Below are 6,518 nucleotides of genomic sequence, written 5' to 3'. Positions count from 1 at the left end.
CGACATAACTTCCAATGCATATGCAAATGCAAGTGCACATGGTAGAAATATGCTGCAATTGCATTAAAGTATACTACCAATAATACTTCAACTTCATCCTCAAGTCAAATAACAATATAGCTCACAAGAATTGTAGCAACGTAAAGATAGATATGAGTCAATGATTAAACATGCTTAAACATAGAGCATAACATAAAGTTCAGATCACAATTAAATTGTCATGATTCTGAAATAAAGGTGTAGGTGATGAAAATAACAAGTCAAAACGGTAGCACCAACATAGCTACGTTTACTTGCCTTCTACCGACGATAATGGCCAACTTCAAGTGTGAGACGAAGAACCATCACCTAAACATAACCATAACTCAGCACCAACACTCCTCGTAACATGCAAATACATAAAACAAAGCGCTCCTACGCCCGAAACCCTCAAACAAGACATATCGACCAAAAACAGCACACACGCAATAGTTTGACAGGAGCAGCAGTAATTATCTTTTTCGTAACTATTTTTCTACCACAGATATAATAGCAAACGAATACATTTTCGGAAACTACAGAACAAGGGCTACAACTTTCGTTCAGACGACACAATTTTCTCATGCCTCTAAGGTCTCCTAAATGACATAGCAAAACAGCCCTAGAAACCTATCGTCAATTTCAGAGAGCAGCCACCCAAACTTGTTTATCTCCAGAAATACGCAATGAAAAATTCTAAAATTTTGTGGACACGTAGATCATAACACAAGCTTCAACTTTTGTATCATTTGGATCTACATAAAACATCTCTAACAAGGCCTAATCAAGTTCTGAACTTCGACAATGAAATCTGTCAACCATTAATTGCAGAAAAGTTCAGAACAGCGTAACTAGAGTTACAACCAATGAAAAATTGCATTGTTCACACCATTGAAAAGCTTAATGAATCCTCTACAACCTTCTAGCATTCTGAACAATTGGCTCAGCAACTAAGATGCTCAAAAACAGAATAGATCTAACATTGACAGAAATTCGACAGAGGTACAACAGTCTGATTCAGACAGCAATATCTCCTAAACCACATGGCAAAAAATTCTGAAATTTCACTGGTAGCTAGGTTACTACATTAGCTACAACTTTCTAGTTGATCACTTCCACAGAAAAAATCATCTAGGTCACCGAAACATCAAGAACACGCACACTACTCAATCTGCCTGCGCGCAGAACACTCAGTTCGACCCCAAACCACAAATTCCCCTAACCAAAACCTCTCAAACCAAGATCTACCGGCCATAATCATCAATCAAAACATGAAGAACAGCAGGGGAATTGTTACCTTAGGGCACCACAGCAAGAAAACCCCAAAATCCTCTAGCTCCAAACCTCCTCTTCCCCTCTTCTCCTTGGACTGCTAGGGTTTGGCGGGGTGGAGGGGGAAAAGAAGGGGGGGCGTATGGGCCTTTGGGGGAGGGGCTAGGCTAACCGGCCCAAGCCCAGGTTGGTTCAGCCCACTCTCATGGTTAAAGCTTCTCTATTTTAAAAGAAATGCACTGCTGCAATTTGCCTCACTTTATTCTCTTTTCTTTCTCGGCGAGAGCGATTCAATACCAAAAAACCAGAAACGATGACTTCCAATTTCCTTCCAAAATTTTAGGGCATTACATTAAGCAAAGCTTGTGAAAATGGATGAAGATGGCATGTTGATAAAATTAAGAGAAGGGGATACCGAGGCAAGTGACAAGGCAGCCCGAGGAATCTAGATCAGGAGAGACTCGCCAGCGGTCAAGATCGCAAGACAGAGTACACGTATTGGCATCAGGATGATTGCTTAAGGAGTAAGCAAGTGGCAGTGAGTCACGCTTTGAGAAGCATGCAAGCAGTTTGTAGTTTTGCCTCAAAACCGTGGAAGGATGGGGTGCATGTGGCACATCGTGAAGCTTGCATCGAGGCGAAACTAAGTCATGAAGAAGCAATGGTTGTTCGATGAATAGAGCGAAAAATGGACCAAAGTGCCCTGGCGGTGGGTAGGAGGCCATTGGAAGGGATAGGTATTTTGGGAACAAGAAAACTTAAGGATTAAGCTACCTCCCTAGGCCTATAAATAGAGGGATAGGGCTTTGTACGAGGCTTGAGCCAGCCATTTGAGTTTGTATGCTAGATTTTTAGAGGAATGGAGAGAGGAGTGCTTAGCCTATGTGTGTGTGAGAGCTTTTAGAGTGAAACTACTTTGTAATCTGCCTAAAAAGTGCTGACCTTTGCAAGAAATGAATTGGTTGTTTCCTCCGATGCTTGTATTCATCTCCTTCCAGTCTCCCTCTATTGGCTCCCTTGCTTTGTTGTGAGTTTTTCTCTTTTTGGTTGTGATGTTCGTTTTTTGTTGTTAATATGAAATTTTCCCAACTTAGGAAGTCATTCTCCTTGTTCCTAGAGGCATAAAATTCACATACAAATGTATACTAGTTTTTCTTGAATTTCTTGCCTCTAAATCATCAACTTTGAGAGTTTCTTTACCAAGTGACTATCTTTTGGGGTTCAAAGTGCTCTTCCTTCAATTTGCAATCTTTGTGTGGCTATGACTCATGGAATAAGTTTCAATGGAACATAAAGTTCATATACATCCACGAGAGCCATGCTTACTTTGAGGATCTTTTGGTGCAATATGTCTTTCCTAAGTTTTTACTTCCGCTCTTGATTTTGAGGTGCGTTGGGTGACAAAAAGGAGAAGGCCATCAGTTTTGAAAGAAATTTTTGAGCTGCCTATTCAACCCCCCCCCCCCCTCTTTCTAGTTGCCTTTCTCGGTCCTACTGTTTGTAATCTTTGAAGCCTCATTTCACATACTGATCAGGGGCTTGACGATGGGCAGTATAAAACTACAATATATTAAAATATTATATGTATTCATATTACCGAGGGTTTCCTGTATTCTTGGACCATACATCATGTATTCACGTAGGTATAAGGGTATCTCGTAAATAGGGTAGTTTATCTCTAAGGATAATAGAACCCTACTTGGAAAGGAGTCCAGAGGCCACATGGCATCCCCCATATATATACGGAACCAGGAGACCCTACAAAGGTCAAGACATGATCCCATTGCCCAAGAATACAGAAGCCTCAAGCCCTCAAGCCTTCTGTGTTCGCGATCTACATCAACATTTCACCGAGACTACATGCAAAGAGCCCTCGACTAGGTTTTGATCGATCAACTTAGCCAAGACCCCCCCCCCTATAATCTGTCTCGAAGATCAATACAAGACCACATGACGTAGAGCTATTATCCTTTGGGAGGTATGAACCTGTCAAAATCCCTGTGTTTTGGTGTACGATTCAGATACAAGGAGTAGACCTTACTTTATTCATGTATTCGTAAGTTGGCGATTCACAAATCGTCGACATATATGATGCTCAAAATATAGATCTAGGTTTAATTATGTACAACTATGAATGGCTAGCTTTAATCTAGTTTTCTACATAAATTAAGGTTTTTTATTACATGAATTTTACTATAAATAGCTGGCTTTAATTTCTCATTTCTATGGTTAATGTATACATGTATGTAATGTAATGATAATCATTCATTATTTTGAATTAATTATCATTTCCATGGTTAATGCATGCATGGTAGCTCTATTTTTTTATGAAAAGCTATCTAGGTTGCTCTTTTATTAGGTTAATTTAACATTAATTTACTCTATATATTTTTAGATGGATCATGGCTAGATGTACGGTTCTCGTACGAACTAAGGGTACATTGATGGTGTGATGATTTTTTTTATAGCTTCCAAGGAGCATCGTTTGAAGAAGGGTATTGAATTTATATATTATCCTTGTTGTGATTGTAGAAATGAAAGATATTTTCTCAAACAGAATGCAACCCTGCAGATCCAAGCGCACTTCTATTAGGGGCTTTAAATTGTACTACACGTGTTGGAAGAATGTATTACATGAAGACATTGGTATCATCGAAGAACCCGAAGTCGATCAAATAGGAGAAGATGATGAGGAATTTGGTGCATATGATGATTGTGGTGGTGCAGACGTTGATGATTGTGGTGCTGCAGATGTCGATGATTTTTTTTGGTGCAAACGATGATGATAGGCTGGACCATATTTTTTGCGATGTAGATGTGAAGTTTACTCAAAGAGAATTTAACAAATTCATGTGCTTGGTCAAAGACTTTGAGAAACCATTGTTCCATGGTTGCAAGCCGGAATACACAAAGCTAACATCCGTGCTTTAATTGCTTAAATTTAAAGCAAGCTATGGTTAGACAGACAAGAGTTTCACTTCTCTATTAGGCCTCCTACCGTACATGCTTCCGGATGGAAATGAGCTGACCACAAACACATACAATGCAAAGCAGGTTCTTTGTCCATTGGGGTTGGAGGTAGAAAGAATGCATGCATATCCGAATGATTGTATCCTCTACTGTAAAGATCTATCAGACTTGCATTCATGTCCAACGTGCAAAGCATTTCGATACAAGCGCAATAGTCAATCAGATGATGGCGAGGTGAAGAAAGGAATTCCTGCTAAGGTGGTGTGGTAGTTGCCTATAGTTCAACATCTAAAGTGTTTGTTTGTGAATCCAAAAGATGTCAAATTGTTGTGTTGGCACTTGGAGGGCTGTAAGCAAGATGGAAAGCTAAGATACCCTACTAATTCTCCCTAGTGGAGAAACATTGACATGATCTTCGAAGACTTCAATGCAAAATCAAAGAATATAAGGTTTGCGATGAGCACAGATGGAATGAATCCTTTTGGGAACAAGAGCTACCGGCGCAACACTTGGCTAGTTGTTCTTAGTATTTACAACCTACCTCTTTGCAAGTGTACGAAGCAAAAGTACATCATGATGTCACTGCTTATCCAAGGGCCAAAACAACCTAGGAACGGTATTGATATGGAAATGAGCTGACCACTAGTGGAAGATCTAGGAACTGCTTACCTAAGACCATGGAACTGCTTACCTAAGACCATTGGTGGAAGATCTAAAAACACTATGGAATGAAGGGGCGCAAGTATGGGATGCGTACAAAAGAGAGAATTTCATGTTAAACGCTCCTTGTTCTGCACAATCAATGATTTGCCTGCCCTACGTAACCTTTTGGGTCAGAGTAAAGAAGTAGACATGGTGTGAGAGCCGTCCAAATCGCATTCGTCTTAATCGAACGTGTTGATCGGCTATAAAGATGACAGCTAGAACATGCCTAATATCCGATGTGTCATGTGCTAACACACACATCTAAACCGCCCATCACAACAACCATTCGATTAAAACGAGTGCAACATGTATTCTCAGTACATGCCTGCTAAGATCACACATGTATCTTTACAACACGTTCATCAAAATAAGGTACAATAAGTACAAGTTATATTACAACACGGTTCGACACAAATTATTAGACTAAAAGGTAGTGCCAAGTTGTCCACTAACTTGACCCAAACGAGGACTAGAAGCTATATTACAGCAAGCTCATCTTTAGTACATCGTTCATTTAATACACAGTGGAAATGTACAACAAAATAACAAAAAAGGCCAGTGATGCTTTTTCCCTTAAGAATCACAAGGGTTAGCCTCGTATCACTTGGCTTTACTCTTGGCCATCACCGGTATCGGCGGGGTAAAAGTAGCTAAACACCAACTCGTCCTCACCTGCAACAAAAACTAACAATAGCACTGTAAGTACGAAGGTACTCGCAAGACTTACACATATGAGTATATATATTCTCGACTCAAAGGATAATTCATTTGGGTGGTTCCAAGGAATGTAAGCCATAAGCTAACACATTTGCTTAAATGCCATTTTAATCATTTTTATATGTAAGCACCTAAGTATGAAGACTTAAGCAACTTAAACCAACATGACCCTATTGTCCCAAATCCTACCCACAACCTAATGAGTAACCTTTAATAGGTGATCAACCTGAAGGGATCACATCAACCCTTCCTCATCACACTCGTCCCCGATGAGCATGACCATCATCTCAAGATCATCACATGACTCTACGATGAAGTGTCAGAACACCAAGCATGCTCATGACTGAGACTGCAGCAATTCGAATTGTTCTTACACCCTGCAGGGGGTACAACTTTTCTCACACGACACATGACCATTCGGCTCATGTGATCCGCTGATCAAACAAGAGGGTACTCGTGTTAACCTTTCTCATATGTGTTGCATCATGCTAGCCTGAGCCTACGCTACCGAGGATACATAGTTCCACTGAGGCTCTTGCCCATTGGATACACCTAGGGTCCTCGCCATCCCAATATAAAACTTCTCCACCTCATCATTTTTCTCAACACACCGCAGGGCCACAGGTTAGTCAATGCACACAGCATAAGATATTCAACTCAGCCGTCCTATACACGGATATGTGGTAAGTACAGCAAGTTGCACAAACCATTGTAAAATAAGGGTGAAGTATGATATATGTTTTCCTTGGTTCTCCGGTGCTTCACTCGCGTACACCTCTGGCTCAATTTTAGTCTCAACTTCTTGACCCATCAGCACGTCACTCTCTAATCAATAG

This window comes from Phragmites australis, chromosome 1 (assembly GCF_958298935.1).
Source record: "Phragmites australis chromosome 1, lpPhrAust1.1, whole genome shotgun sequence".
Lineage (NCBI taxonomy): Eukaryota > Viridiplantae > Streptophyta > Magnoliopsida > Poales > Poaceae > Phragmites > Phragmites australis.
The sequence above is the reverse complement of the archived record's forward strand: the minus strand, read 5'-3'. Positions refer to the sequence as shown.